Raw genomic sequence first — 17,387 nt, forward strand, 5'->3', positions numbered from 1 at the left:
GGACAAATTCCTACTGAAGCGGAAATCCACAAAAGAATTCTTGGTATTTTTAGAAACATTATTGATAACGATAACTCTGTCGAACATGACTTAGCATTCCGTCAACTTGCAGCAATGAAATCCGAGTCATCAAACAGTTGGTTTGGTAAAGTAGTTATTATCACAGAATTATATGATCTACCGTCACCTCATGTTTACTTGTCAGCTCTCCTTCAAAGTCAAAATGGAAAAAACTGGTTAACTCCTCGGTAAACTACTACTGGATAACTAAACTAAAATCTGAAGCGTCAGAAAAATCGTCTTTAAATCTTTTAAACTATGCTGATGCTGAATTTGGAAGCATTCATCCTATTTGGAATACTAGTGGATCTGAACCTTACTCTACCTTACGTGCCTGCATCAAATCCAAATTAGCATGCAATACGTATACTCTTCAATGTGATAAGTCTAAATTTAGTAAATGACAAATCAGTGCAATCAGTGTTATGTGGAACTGAGGAAGAGAACCGGTTACATTTTATTTTGAGATGCAGTAAATTAAATAATGTGAGAAACAGCTTTATACAGAGTCTAAAAACTGTTATAAAAGATGTTGTATCTTCTAAACTTTACGATGAACTATTTTGTTCCGAAATTAACACTTTACAGTTAATTATCGACTGCAACTGTATTTCATTTTCTGACTAGAGGAGATGTGTTTACAGTAGAGTGCATCACTAGAGGACTATGCTTTGAGTTACATCATGTGCGATCGAATTTATTGAGGTAGTACTAACGAATCGATATTAATCAGCTTAATGAATAAGTGCTCAAATGTGACAATTGTTAATTTGAAATGGGGCAATGAACACGTTTAAGTCCAATGACTTGCGCTCCAGTTTCGGACACGTATATATTATTGGAATGTATTTATTCTGTGTTATTGTGAGTGTAAATAGAGGTGGTGGTTAATGTATATAAACAAACAATATTAGTGCATTGAACAATTTAAGGATATTCACACTGAAAAGTGGGTCGCCTGATATAGGCGGAACAGTACAGACTAAAGTAAAGTAAAGCTTTTACATGGTTGAAATATGAACAAAAAATCATCGTATTTACGAAAATACATAGCTATCCAATAAACTCCATGATTCATAATATATATGCATGGTAGTCAAACCCTGTCTTTTGATAAACTTCCAGTCTCTAAGTAAGGCGTATGTAGGTTCGTAACCAGGAGAAGATAACATATAAGGTAATACATCCGTGGGCCATTTACAGGTAAGAAACCCAGAATGGTGTCTCATTTCTATACCTAAAGCTGCTGCCACTATTCCCAAGTAACTATCCTCTATAGGAATAACCTTCACATATAATGCTCCAATTGCTAACATTTTTACGGTTTTCATATTTGTCAAAATTGTTCCTCCAATTAAATGTGATGGTAAATAAGCGAACGGATATTCCGCAGGTGAAAGGTAAACTTTGGAATTATTATCTCGCTGTGGTCTCTGAAAATTGACTTTGTGTCCAATCATTACTAAATCTGATGGTGCAATCTGGGAAGAGGCAATATCATACACATTTATTGTGTTAACTAACCGATCATCATCTACGAAATGTATAAATTCTGGTTCAATATTAAGGTCCAATAACCACAACATGGAATAAATAGTCTTATAAACAAGATTTTCGTATGTATCAGCAATATTGAGCTGAACAATATCATTATATTGTTTTAATTCTTCTTCAATGAATGGAGTCTCAATGTCTGTGTAGCCAATTATGAAAACTATTTTTGTACGTAGTTGTTTTACATTTCCCCAAGTCTTACGTATGACATATCGTTGACCAAAGTTCAAAACATGTGATTTAACGACAAACATCATTTGTAGAGAATCGCAAGCTGTATTGTCACAGAAATGTTTTGAAGGGTCTATCTTATAAGCATTTTCCTTCACGAAGGAATTGAAGGGCTTCACATTTGTATTGGCTGTCTTTCGAATATCGTTCATTATTTCCCTTGAATTAGGCATAAGAAAATCCATTTCCATATAAGTCATATTCATGCAAATCATTGAATATATCCACAAAAAGAAAAAAAATCCACACAAAAACACTAGTATTGTCAGGAATCTGAAGAAAAAAATCAAGCATGTTATAGATTAGATAATCACAAACTTTAAGGTAGAATACGGTAGTGTTTGTGTAGGACCAATCATCGTTATAATAAAGCTCCTTTTTGCCTCCAATCTTCATTTAAAAGACAGAATCCATTTAAAAAACTATACAGTAGGTTAACAAGCCAAACAGAATATTTATGTTAAGGGCCCTAGATACATGTACATGTACATGTATAACCGTGGATTTTAATTTACTATCAAATGTCATGTTCAGTGGTGTGGTTTCTCGTTTTTTTCAAACAGTTTAGACCGTTGGTTTTCCTGTTTGAATGGTTTTACAATTATAGTCATTTAATTTTTGGGGCACTTGATAAATTGCTGTTCGGTATGAGCTACATCTCCGTGTTGAAGACCGCAATTTGACCTGTAATGGTTTACTTTTATAGGTTATGGACTTCGATGGAGAGTTGTATCATTGGCACTCACACCTCATCTTTTTATATCTATATATAGTTACATCAAATACAAGTAATACCAAATAAAATAAGATTCTGGTCTTAAAGACAAATGAGACTGCCAATACAGATATATATATGATCTCTACTATGGCTTATCGTCACAATGTAGACGCACATCCAGTCCAGCTTCGTTTGCCGTTTTTTTTCTCTCTCATATCCAGAAACAGCATATCTAACAATGTATATGTTCCTGTTTATGATTGCTTATATGTTTTCTGATGGGGTTAATGTTGCTCCCTCTTTAGTTTTCTGATGGGGTTAGTGTTGCTCCATCTTTAGTTTTCTGATGGGGTTAGTGTTGCTCCATCTTTAGTTTTCTGATGGGGTTAGTGTTGCTCCATCTTTAGTTTTCTGATGGGGCTAGTGTTGCTCCATCTTTAGTTTTCTATATTGTATGTGTATACTGTTGTCGTTTGAAGGTTTTTTTTATTTTTCCCATGGAACTGTCAATTCGTTTTTGGGTTATGAGCTTGATTGATCGGGTTGAAAGCCTCTTATTTACAAAAAAAGACGTCATTGAATTATTAAGTTAATACAAACAAAGATAACAGGAATAAACAATGATACTTTTATGCCTATGAAAAATAAAGAATGAATATACAAGAATAAAACAAAGGGTATGGGGTGTCCATCCATGCCAAAATATCAATTAAAAAAACAAAACACACACAAAAAGCAAAGGAACAGCGCTTTTATTTCTGTTTTGATCCTTAAATCACAGTGCGGCCTTCAACACGGCGCTAAAAAAATTCTCACTTCACTGCAAGTTTTAGACGGATCTCATCATTGGCAAAAATACTTAGGAAGGACATTGTCAGACGTTACACCTCATTAATACTTAGGAAGGACATTGTCAGACGTTACACCTCATTAATACTTAGGAAGGACATTGTCAGACGTTACACCTCATTAATACTTAGGAAGGACATTGTCAGACGTTACACCTCATTAATACTTAGGAAGGACATTGTCAGACGTTACACCTCATTAATACTTAGGAAGGACATTGTCAGACGTTACACCTCATTAATACTTAGGAAGGACATTGTCAGACGTTACACCTCATTATCGGGCAAGGTTAAAAATGAATGGAAAGTAGTATTTATTTAAAACAAAATAGTTCCTACGTATAGTTGTAGTCTTTAACTATTTAGCATATATTTGAGTAATTAAGGTATAGAGGACTGGTGATCCTTGTAGAACACACAATTTACTGATAATTTTGAATGTACACAAACATTATGAATGAATTCTAAAAATGAGGGCATATATAGTCTGTTTCTCAAATATGAAGGCCTCAGACTGGTTTGGTGTAGCCAAAATTCCGATCACCAGTGCACTAAGGTCTGATGTATAAACATAGGTATTTTGATCCCGCTTCTATAAAATGTTTTGACATGTGAGGTGATGTTGATGTCCATGTTTAATCAATAAATCTGATATTTTAAGGCATGTACAAAATATGTGCTCAATATCGTCAATAGCTTCATTGCACACAGTACATTTGTCCGTTTGTTTTATTTTACTTTTAAATAAAAATACCTTCATTCCTTACATGATGTGTTTTATTTTATATTGGAACCTATGAAGTTTTGAGCTTGGTGTGTTGTAAAAATATATATACGTCTAGTATATCTTTCGTGAAGCCTTTGTTTTATAAAACGATGTTCTTCTTTAGGAGAATTGTCAAAAGATACATTATTACAAAATAAAAATTGAGAATGGAAATGGGGAATATGTCAAAGAGACAACAACCTGACCAAAGAACAGACAACAGCCGAAGGCCAACATTGGGTCTTCAACGCAGCCGGAGGTGGTCCTCAACTGGCCCCTGAATAAAATTTTGTACTTATAGTTCAGTTGAAATGGACGTCACACTAAACTTGAACTAAAATGAAAAAAACCATACGAGACTAACAAAGGCCAGAGGCTCTAAACTTGGAACAGGCGCAAACATGTGGCGAGTTAAACATGTTGTGTGAGATCTGAACCCTCCCCCTATACATCTAGCTAATGTTTCACATTACTTCATTGCTGTTTTAACCCATTTAGTTTGCTTAATGGCAAGTATGTGCAATGTAGCGCACATACCTATTGTATATCGATAGATAATATATCTCCGAAACTAAAACTCACATGGTACAACTACATTTTCTGAGTGGTGCTTTCTTTATCCTTATCATGCTTTTCGTTTTGCTGAAAATGAAAAATAAACTATTCTACAAAGAAATCTATATAGCGTTCTGTCTGATGATGTCGTATGCATTCTAAAGAGAAAGAATACGGTACTAGAAAAGGGACGAAATCTAACAACCAAAACGTAAGGGAGTAACCATTTAACTGCAAGGGAGGGTCAGATATTATATGTTTTAATATTTTATTTTAGTCTTTCGACGCCTTTAATCCTTTCCCCCCGAAATATAACACTTTGAGGTATAATAGGGAAAACCTAGATTCGGATGAGTGTTTTTGGTCATATTATGACATGAATAAAGGATGAGGGCCTGAAAGGGGGTGTCTCATCACGATTCACGAGTAGATTTTTCTGTCAATCACGATTCACAGAAAATAAATTTCCATGATCACGGATCCTGAAAATACAAAAAAAAAAAAAAAAAAAAAATCTGTAAAAAAACGGGAAAATACCCCATCAGACCTTGAACGATGGCTGTCAAATAATACAAGGAAAACAGAGTAAGCAGTATTGTATCAAGCATGTTTTGCCCATGTCCGGCCTACATTTTGTATTTTCGAGTAACATCCCAGAGTCCGATTCATTCAATTAAAAAGAAATCTCAATCTAATTTAATATTGATCTCTGACTTCGTAATTCTACATTATGTAGTATAACAGAATCAGAAGTCAATATTTATATGAAGTATAACGAAATCAGAGATCAATATTTATATGTAGTATAACAAAATCAGAGATCAATATTTTAATTAGATAGAAACAATCAGAGTTGTCTTAATATAAAACTTCGTATTAAGCAGTTCCGTAAGAATCTGTTAATTCAAAAATGTTGCGACAAGTTTATTACTTTAAAAAAATATCATTGTATAATTGGTATGAAACATAAACAAACTTGTAAAACGGTTAATTTATAAATGTAGTTTATAAATTAAAAAAAGTGCAGATAAATATTTTTTATCAAGATCTATATAAAAAGAAAGGCATTTATTTACCTGCTATGTCAAAACAAGAAAATGTGGTATGGCTCCCAATATAAAAACTATCTTTAAGTTTCAGACTAGATATGAATGTTTCAATTTTAATTCCGAATGTGTAAACAAGTTAGAAATGAAAAACAATTATATAGTTGATATATGTTAAAGAAGGGGAACACGTTACCTAACTGTCTTGTTTATTTTTGTAATTAACTTTGAAAACTAAACATCGAACATTCATGAATCAACATGTTTTACACAATTTGAACAATAATTTCCATGGTTTTAAATCACTATCATAAGTATTACAATATGCAACATAAAAATAATTCATTGAATTTGTGAGCCAATTTAAACACTATCTGCTATATCATAATGGCTATTTTTTTTAAGAACCAAAGAATCAAGAGTTAATCTGCTGCCTTTGTAAACAGTCATGATCGGAATCCGACAATCTCCCTATATCACAGTCGATAGTGATACCATTGAGTGAGCTAAACTCGAACCTAGTTTATAATTATTACTAGTATTTTTGTTTTCCCCCCATTGTATTCTTTATTTTTGTAAAACTTTCAGTGGCAAATATTACATGAACATCAGCACAAAACATTTGTCTAACTCTACTGTGACATAAATACATGTGTGTGTGTTAAATATTTCTCTTGTTGAAGATTTGGAAAGCCAAATATATAGTATGTGTTGAATTTTTATACGCCCTGTTACGGGACGTACTATGGAATATCCCTGTCCGTCCGTCCGTCCGTCCGTCGTCAACATGTCGGACATTAACTCAAAAACGCTTTAACAATGCAATTGGCATAAAACTTTGGTGAATTGTTGATATCTATTGACGAGAGCTCCCTTTCGTTTTTAATGGATTTTGATTTTACGTTTCCGAGTTATATGGTTTTATTCATTAAAAAAGGTAGATTTTCCAGTTTTCGGACAATAACTCAATAATGCTTTCACCAATTTTCATACAACTTTGAAGAATTGGTTATATCTGTTGATGTAAATTCCCTTTTCATTTTCATAAACTTGCCCCAACTTTTCAGGGTTTAGAGGCGTTAGATATCAAAGGCACATTTGGGAAAGATAGACGACACTTTGATCATTTCTGTCGTCACATGTGAAATAAATAGCGATTTCAAATAGCAATTCACACATTTAGGTCTAGTGGCTAAGTTTAATATACATGTAGAACAAGAACATATATTTTTTTACTCTGCTTTGTAAAAACCCGTTAGGCTGAGCCGGAAAAATACAAATATAAAATGAGATGTTTGATGAGTTATTTATACATGTAGTACATGTAGTATAGAAACTAAAGATATGACGTTTCATGCATGTGATGTCAGAAAACTTAAAAGTCGTAACTAATTTTTACATCGCGATGACCTTGAGGTCATTTCGATGTATTGCTATCGCCTAAATTTCCATTAATGCATAAATAATGAAAATTTTAACCGATCTATAAACATGATAAGTACGCGCACATAACCTAGTGCAAAATAACATTCCTTATCGTTTTTTATAAGTACATCTCTTCAATGAATACTGATACAAATATTTTTGTTAATTATTAATATGAAAATGTTTTGTAGTATATATAAGTAAAAAATCATTGATGATATCAATGCACACATACCGATAGTCTGGGAATCTGACACAATATTCTCAATATCTTAAGCGGACTTCCAGTTCGAATAAATATTATTTGCGGGAAAATATGAATGGTTATACTCGTATCCAAACGTTTAAAAAAATCGATTTCTTACAGAAAAGTGTCCGCGATGCACTTGCATTGTACTATCATAAGAAGAATAGTAGAACAGAAAGATATACAAATGGATGGAAATCATATAAACATGTAACTGTTATTTTAATATAATATATAACAACAAATCAATGTATTTGTAACACTACAACATAATAGTTATTACGGTGAAGTTGAATTCCTGTCATTTATTCGTCATCCACACACGACCTTGTCTCAGAAAAAATAATTCTCTGCACATTTATCTCAGTTTCAGGTAAAGAGATATGTGATTTTTTTTCTGAGACAAGTGCTTTTACCCATCCACAAGAACTCCGATGTTCAGTACTTCAGTACTTTGATTCTGAATTACAACCATCTGTTGGACAGAAAAACTACAGATTCCGGAAGCTGTACGCTTACATGCTGTTACTTTTGGTCTTTTTAATATCCCAAAAATAATTCTCTGCACATTTATCTCAGTTTCAGGTAAAGAGATATGTGATTTTTTTTCTGAGACAAGTGCTTTTACCCATCCACAAGAACTCCGATGTTCAGTACTTCAGTACTTTGATTCTGAATTACAACCATCTGTTGGACAGAAAAACTACAGATTCCGGAAGCTGTACGCTTACATGCTGTTACTTTTGGTCTTTTAGTATCCCTAAAAAACAATATCCCCTGAACCCTACAAACTGCATCGCTGTGATACGCTACCAAAGGTGTGTCATATCATGACCACTTTCGGCTATTTTTTTCCCATACATTTTGTCCGTTTCGCGTAGCATTTTCATTTTCGCACTCAAGGCCAGTCTAGATCAGTAAATAGCCCGTCCATAGAATTTTTCAAATATAGAATTCAATTAGATATTGAACATAATTTAAACATCAGAAAATTAAAAAGAAAAGTATATGGGATTGCAAATTTGATTTTCTGTAAGATAGAAGGCATTCCAGCTGAAGAATGTATCCGGGTGTGGGATTTTCTCGCTATAATGAAGACTGTTGGTGGGTTTCGGCTGGTTTCCTCTCTTTGTTCGGGTTGGTGTCTCTTTGGCACATTCCTCATGTTCATTCTCAATTTTACTGATCACATAGTATGGCTGTGATGTCACAATAATGTTTTATCCTATTTTTAGCAAACAAGGGCTATGAATCTGATAGGCTTTTCTATATAAAACTTCAGACTCCACCTTTCTTTGCTAAATTTATGGGTTTTGGTAGCGCCTAGCTGATCAACTATTGGAACTGCTCAATAAATTAAACTCATAATTGCAATTATAGAATAACTAATCAAAGAATCCAAACAGAGAGAATATTCAACGAGTGACCAAAAACATATTTATTCACGAATGCTCGTAGCGTATGCATTAAATATCAGTGTTGTTCGGTCACGAGTTAGGGGTCATCCATAATTGTCAACCATTTTCCAAAGTGTACAAAACGTACACTTGGGGGGGGGAGGGGGGGGTTAAAAAATCAACATTTTTACCGTACGCTTTTTTTTTTATTTCCGGAATTTATATCGTTTCTGTAGGGAAAGTCGATTTATAAAATCGAGAATTGGCTTGGGTGTGTTTCTCTTCTTATTTCTTCTTTATTATTTTCACTTGATGATATTGATTTCTATATCATAATTTTACTCAATCGGGATTGAACGATTAAAAGATCAAATCATATGAAAACTAAATCTTTCAAAAATGTGAACTAGTAAAATCATTTAAACAAAAAGTTTGCAAGCATTTCTCAGTACCCCCGATTGTCAATTTCAGCTGCTTTATTATTGATCGATATCGTTATACTCTGTTTAATAAACAAAATTGATGGAAAAACTAAATTCTTTGAATGTTTTGATTTTGACAAGACGCCATTTTGTGAAAAGATTTTAAACTGGTCCTTCGATTAAATTTCCTTGTAATGCATTCTAAAATAGTAAACCAGTAAACCGGAAGTAAACTTATTTTTCTTAGTATAAACCTCCTTTAATTAGGAGCACCTCCATATGAAGTTTAACCTTAACTTAAAAAATATCCAATATATGTACACGTAACAGTATATATACATAAACGATAAAAGTGCCATGAATGGCATATTTACAGGGACCTTTTAAATAGAAATACAGGCGGGAAATTTAAGAACTCAAAATGTTTTAAAACATTACACTTTTATTGATTGCTGTCTTGAGCTCTGATTCCATCAACAACTGTCAGTCCATACTTTACCAATGCAATATAACCATGCATTTCCCTTTCTTTGATTCTTAGCATAATTTATGTGCCCTTTTGTTAATCTTTTGCATGCTCTAGGTGCCCTTTTTTATTGGAGTTACCATTACCACTGTGTTATAGGGGAAACACTAATCTTTGTACTCTTTATTCTGACAAAACACAAGTATCACAGATAGATGTCATCAAATAAAATAGTCAGATATGTTTTAGTTTTTTTTCAATACAAATTTCTATATTAAACTAAAATATAATAGACAGGATCTTCTTTTTATTAAGAATGATTGATTCTTCTCTTGAAATCTGAAAATGGTTGATGTACACTTTTTGAGGGAGGGTGGGGGGTCTGAAAAAGTGTACGTTTTGTACACTTTGGAAAATGGTTGACAATTATGGATGACCCCTTAGTCTAAGACACTTTTCGGTATTTAATTATTTCAATAGTTATTCTATTTATTACATTGGGAAATGGCTTTTTTTTTAAATTAAAGTAGAAACCGTAAGGAACTATGTTTTTTTCCGAAAACGGTGTCATTGAGGGCTTTTTTTTAAGTGCCGAGTTTGTGGCTTTTTAAACACGGCATTTCAGTTTTTATCTTACTGGTGCAAATGGACAAGTCAGTGAATTTGTTCTGTTTGTAGTCTAAATGGAACGTGTTACTTTTCAGCCCAGATACCCCCAATCTTCTGAAGTAAAAGATTCTTAATCTGCAAGCCGTAAATTATTTCTTTACAATGTAATACGGCATGAGGCACACCTACGTATTATCTATGCAGCAAATGCAATTGAAAATTTTTGATGACTTCAACTTTGACAATTACTTTAAAATAAACTGTTACTGTGTGTCTAACAATAAATAATCAAAATACCTTGAAAAAAATGTTTTGATATTTTGTAGTGAAAAGGTTTAACTCAATAGTTTCAAGCATTGCAAGAAATGCTGCTATGCTAGCAGCGTCGTTCTATAACGCCAATAATTGATAACAAGATTTGTTTTCCGTTGTAGCGGAATTAAAACATCGGTGACCCTCCCTTTGTTATTTATGCTTTTCAAAACTCCTCTGAAGCTGCAAATTATGCAGAATTTTGAAAGAAAAAACATTAGTAGATTTACTGGAAAAGAACTTTTCAATCTTTAAACTCGTTCTTTCAAATTTGTAAGGCAAACTATAATTAAACAATATTAACATATTTACTAACCTTAAAAGACAATCCAGTCTGCTTACTAAATCTTATTTTGGTTCACAATCTTATGAACCAAATAGTTTTGCACGACTTTAGATAGCAGAACTGGACTTAATTGATACATGAATATTTTATTACTCAATACAATAGCTTTCTTTGATCTATTTTGATAAACAATGGACTATATCGGATAAAGGAACTACTTAATCTTAATTGTTTAAGTATATTAATTTTAAAAGTATATATAGACTCAAATAAAATATATATTGTCTTGTCTTGTCTATATACAATTATCTTTATGCCTTCGAGGCTGACAATTAGCTGGAGACCATTTTCAAGACAACGTTATAAATAATTATGCTTAAATAGATAAAAACACTTACATTTACAATGTATGTTTTTAGGAAATTGTTCTATAAACAAATTAACTTTCTTTAATTTGTTTTACTTAAGTTTGTTCTTCTGTCATTTTATTTTATAATTTATTGATATATATTCTCTTGAACTTATGTGCATTTTCCATTATCCGATTAAACTTTTTTTCTAATTTATTAATAATATAGGGTTATTGCATGAATATTGGGGAATATTGTCCCGAGTAGAATTTTATATTGCACGAGCTTGCGAGTGCAATATATGTTCTACGAGGGACAATATTCCCCAATATTCATGCAATAACCCTTTTATTGTATAGCAATATAATATTTGAAAGTAAAAATTGGTTTAAATTAGACTTTGTCAATGATGATGTCATGAATTTTGAAGATTTATTGCACTAGTGCAATATTAGAATTTATTGCACGCTAACTTTTGGTTAGGTTCTGTGGGAAATATTATATTGCTATACAATAAAATGTTATTCTTAAATATCACGCATTTTTCCATCATTATATTCAGCACAAACAGTTTGTTGGACGAGTTTGCGTCTGGTAATTCTAAATCGTATTGGTCATTAATGAAAAAATTAGATAAGACATCGGGTAATTCTACTCATATCACTCAACTTAAAAATGAAAATGACGAACTAGTCACTGAAAATTACGATAAAGCATGTCTTTTGAATAAGTATTTCTGTTCCATATCTACTGTAAATGAAAATAATGATAGATCTCCAGAATTTCTGACTAGGTCAAATTCTAAAATTGATATTTTCTATATAAACTCAAATCAAGTCATTGATATTTTGCAGACTTTAAAATTGGGAAAAACATCAGGTCATGACTTAATTAGTCATCAAATGTTAAAAAAACCCAAGTTATACTGGCAGTGTACCCTTATCATTGTTGTTTAATTTGTCATTTGAAAAGGCAGAGTTTCCTAGTCAATGGAAAACAGCTATTGTTATGCCGTTATTCAAAACCGGAGACAAATCACTGATTTCCAATTATAGACCAGTCTCATTATTATCAGCAGTGGGTAAAGTTTTTGAAAGAATTGTGTTTAAAAATGTATTTAATCACTTAATAGCAAACAAGTTATTATACAAATTTCAATCAGGTTTTATTCCAGGTCATTCTACCGTTCACCAGCTAATAGAAATTTACTATAGGATATGCATGTCACTTGATGATCGCTGTATAACATCTCTTATATTATGTGATATCTCGAAAGCTTTTGATATCATAGGATATGGCATAGTGGCCTCTTAATAAAACTAAAAGCGTATGGTATTGATGGAAATCTGTATAAATGGTTTGAAAGTTATATTTCAAATAGAAAACAAAGCGTTTTTGTTTCAAATGCCTATTCGCCTTTTGATAATACTAATGCAGGAGTTCCGCAAGGCTCTGTATTAGGTCCCCTACTATTTATTTTTTATGTAAATGACATAGCTGATAATTTGACAAGTCTAACTCGATTGTTTGCTGATGATACATCTCTTTCTTATTCCAGCAATAACCCTTACACTATAGAGGATGTCTTCAATAGCGATTTAGAACAAATTTCAGTATGGTCTAACGATTGGCTTATTAGTTTTAACCTAATAAGACAAAGGCTATGATATTCTCCTGCCATACTTCCCCATATGATATTGAAACCAATCAGTAGAATTTGTCTCCTGTCATTAACACTTAGGGATTACTTTTGATTACTATGGTAAATTCCATACACATATAGAAAACATTTTAAAGTGCAAGCACAAGATTAAATGTTCTTAAAAAATTGAAATATGTATTGAATAGAAATTATCTTGCTCGTATATATTTAACTTTTATAAGACCCGTTATGGAATATGCATGTGAGGTATGGGATAGTTGTACTCAACAAGAAGCCGACAATTTAGAACATGTTCAGTTAGAAGCAGAGAGGTTAGTAACTGGGTTGCCCGTGTTTGCTAGTCGGGAAGCTATATATTTTGAAACTGGCTGGCAATTGCTTGTGGACAGAAGAAAGTCCAGACAGCTCAATATGTTCTATTCTTTACATAATGGGACTGCCCCTGATTATCTCTGTGATTTAATGCCCCCGCTTGTTGGTCAAGTATCTAACTACGATTTGCGAAACAGTAATAATTATGTAGTACCCGGTTATAGACTAGACATAACTAGAAAATCCCTTTCCCCATCCACTACTATTGAATGGAATAGCCTTAACCCCGACATACGTACGTCCAAAAATAGTTTTAAACGAAAGATGAAGTCCAAATTGATACAGCCACCTTCCTATTTTAGTTGTGGGGATAGAAAACTTAATATCATTCTTACACGTTTGAGAAATATGTGCAGTTCTTTAAATTCAGATTTACATCGTGTTAATATTAAACCCAGTCCCGCATGCAGCTGTGGCCACCCTGATGAGGATAGTATACACTAATTTTTACAGTGCGCTTTTCACAACGAAGCAAGAGAAATACTGTTTTCAAAATAAGAAAGATATGCTATATCCATTGAGCTTCTATTAGCTGGTGACAGTGACCTTATGTATGGATAAGTTCATAAAAGGTATCAAAAGCCCTCTTCCTTTTTCCAAGTCCGATATTTGTTTTCTTTCTGTTAAATTCAATTATTTTTTGTGTTTCTGGCCTTAGACCACAATTATGCTTCTCCTTTGTTACAATGCACCTTTTGGTAAAAGTCAAATCGAATTTAAAAAACGGACCGCTTCAAACATGAAATAAATGTAACTGCTTATATATAGACCATTGTTAGTCTAATAAAATATGCTTCTAGGACAATCCATCAGTGCTTTTTCTTTTGAGAGCCTTATTAACATGCCAATGGTAGGATATGAATCTTGTATAAATGACTAAGACCGACTGAGGCTAATTTGAGGGGTGATCGGAGGGGTCCTGATCCCGAAATCCCGGCCTTAAAAACATGAAATCCCGAGATGCAGAATTTAAAGAAATTCATATCCCAAAATCCCGAAATCGAAAAATATATTCCCGGATCCTGTAAGGATCAATCCCCAAATCACGAGCTTAAATAAAATAAACAGTACCAATTGTCTTGCACCAAATGCGCATTTCGACAATACATGTCTCTTCAGTGATGCTCGTGGCCAAAATATTTGAAATCAAAAGCTTATATAAAAGATGAAGAGCTATAATCCAAAAGGTCCAAAAAGTATAGCCAAATCCGTGAAAGGAATCAGAGCTTTGCATGAGGGAGATGCATTCCTTAATTTATAATAATTTCTATCATTTTGTAACAGCAAACTTTAATAACACAAAAAATCCGTACTTTCATGCCAGTACCGAAGTACTGGATACTTGGCTGGTGATACCCTCGGGGATTAATAGTCCACCAGCAGAGGCATCGACCCAGTGGTACTAATAAAATTAACGGTACCAATTTTCTTGCACCAGATGCACATTTCGACAATACATGTCTCTTCAGTGATGCTCGTGGCCAAAATATAAAAACACCCGATCCCGATGTCCAGAAAAAGGTCCTGCCTCCCTCTAATCTTTACCCTACTTTGCAAAATCACTACCTTTGAATTCACTTTCAACAATAAATGTTTTATGCCCCATTTATGGGCATTATGTTTTATAGTCTGTGCATCGGTGCGTTCGTTCGATCGTTCGCCCGTCCGCCTGCTTTAGGTTAAAGTTTTTGGTCGAGGTAGTTTAAGTCCAATCAACTCGAACTCTAGTAAATATAATGCCGATGTGGCATCCGTGTACTATATATGGACATATTCTTGTTTCAACATGTTTAACTTTTTTCTTATATATATGCAACTGGTATGAGGTCCGTGTAACACTTATCAATTCAAAGTTTTAAAAAAATTTGAAACTTTAGATTTTTTGGAATTTTGATTAAAGTTTTAAAATATAAAAATTTCAAATTGTGTAAAAGTTTTGAAATTTTGAAATTTTAACCAAATTATTAAAATAATAAAATTCTAAATATCGTTTATAAATTTGATAGTTTAGAAATTTGATCAAACTTTTAAAATACTAAACCTAACGTGCAATTTTGATTATTTCACTTTTTGAAAGTTTGAAATTTTTGATTAAAATATCAAAAATAGAAAAGGGGCGAAAAGAGGGGTACCTGTAAAAAGCGAAACGAAATATAAGCGGAACGAAACGAAACAAAAAGTGAAATAATCAACAATGTACGTAATCCATTATACGGATTTTTTTCTAAACGCCTTCAGATATAGGGTATTTTGGTATGTGAGTTAACCATGATGAGTAACAGATCAAGTTTAAGTTTCGTTCCGCTCCGCTATTTTTGGCGAAATTACAGGCTCTGGACTTTGGTAAATTGTTGAAAATCACAATTATACGGACTTTTTTTTATAAACTCTTTCAGATATTGGGCTGATTTTTTGCATGTGAGTTAACCAAGATGAGTTACAGATTAAGTTTAAGTTTTGTTCCGCTTTGCTAATTTTTGCGGAAATTAAGGGCTACATTGTATGGACTTTGTTTTAACAATTTTTTAGACTTTTTTTTTAAACGCTTTCAGATAATAGGCTGATTTTTGAGTGCGAGTTACTCATGATGAGTTACAGATCAAGTGTAAGTTTCGTTCCGCTCCGCTAATTTTTGCCAAAATTAAGGGTTTACAACATTGAAAATTGTTGAAAATCAGTTATACAGACTTTTTTTCTATACGCCTCCAGATTTTGAGCTGATTTATGATATGTGAGACTACCATCATGTTAATGTCCACATGTATTACAGAAATTGCAGATTTTTCAACTTTTTGAGACGGGGCCATTCGTGTCGCTTTGACACATCTAGTTGAGCAACATTGTGACGTTAACAGTGTTTAATAAAAAAAAAAGTGGCTTCAAGAAATACATAGGATGCAAATGTCTTTGCTGGTCATAATTCCAAAATGTGGTAAAAATCATTCATTCTCTGTGGTAAAGGAAAAACTTTGATCACCGACCAAAATATAAAACAAATTCCACAATGATGAATTTTTCAGTATTTTCACCCATTCTCAATGGGAAAAACCCTACATTTTCCCCAATTTGAGAGCAAAATTCTCAAACGATCTACCAAATATCAATTTGAACTACTATATCGGTTTGTTGTACGTCGATTTAAAATCCATATTTAAATGATTTGACAATTTTTATATAAACTTTACTGATCTTTTTAAGAAACTCTTCAAGTGCTTAAACAATCTGACAATTTGACGTTAATCCAAGATTGAGTAGGTTAAATAGACAATTTATGATAATGTTTACAAAGAATCTAAGCACTTAAAACCCAAATATTGATACTTCAAAAAGAATATCTCTATATATATAAATACCTTAGGGATGACATCAAAAGATCGATGTAGGATAAAAAAACTTAAATCAAATAGTTTGGGGGTGGGGGGTTGAAATTCTGCAAGTTTTGTATATCTAATATCGATTTTTACAAATATCCCTATTGGTAAATCAATTTTTCCCAAATTAAGTTAAGAAGAAGGGGGGGGGGGTCAGTGAAAACTATGTGAATTAAGTTTTTTTTTTTATCCTACATTGAACTTTTGATGTAGCAGCACCTGCATATACGGGGTATATATCTCCCAATTGATACGATATTCCCGTGCTTGCATTTCCTATCATGATTTTCTTGATAGAGGGTTGCTGCTCACAAGGAAGCTATTGAACCAAGAGTTCCAAATGGTGAAGTTGAAATCATCCCTTCGTAAATTTTACGGACGCCATCACGAGTTGTTTGACCGTTATGGAATAACGGTTTCACAAATGATATCGGATATGTTCCTTACGTCGTAACTGCAATCCCCTTCCCTTTCATGAATGTGACCTACCGAATTAGACTATTTACCGGATTTGTCATCACATAAGCAACACGACGGGATCTGCTTACCCTTCCGGAGCACCTGAGATCACCCCTAGTTTTTTGGTGGGGTTCGTGTTGTTTATTCTTTAGTTTTCTATGTTGTGTCGTGTGTGCTGTTGTTTGTTTGTCTTTTTCATTTTTAGCCATGGCGTTGTCGGTTTGTTTTGG

At 33.0% G+C, this 17,387-nt stretch overlaps 1 long non-coding RNA gene across 2 annotated transcripts; it reads right to left on the bottom strand.

Moving 5' to 3' along the window:
* Positions 1-974: 974 nt before the first annotated feature.
* LOC143056016 (uncharacterized) lies at positions 975-11,072 on the bottom strand. 2 transcript variants are annotated; one of them, XR_012972203.1, is made up of 3 exons: positions 10,973-11,072; positions 4,760-4,819; positions 975-2,118 (listed from the first exon to the last, which is right to left on the bottom strand). It is a non-coding gene; the product is annotated as an uncharacterized LOC143056016 (long non-coding RNA). The 2 variants fall into 2 exon arrangements; XR_012972204.1 differs by lacking the exon at positions 10,973-11,072 and adding an exon at positions 5,809-5,926.
* Between the last annotated feature and the right edge of the window lie 6,315 nt (positions 11,073-17,387).

The sequence above is a fragment of the Mytilus galloprovincialis genome, chromosome 13 (assembly GCF_965363235.1).
Source record: "Mytilus galloprovincialis chromosome 13, xbMytGall1.hap1.1, whole genome shotgun sequence".
NCBI classification, from domain to species: Eukaryota; Metazoa; Mollusca; class Bivalvia; order Mytilida; family Mytilidae; genus Mytilus; species Mytilus galloprovincialis.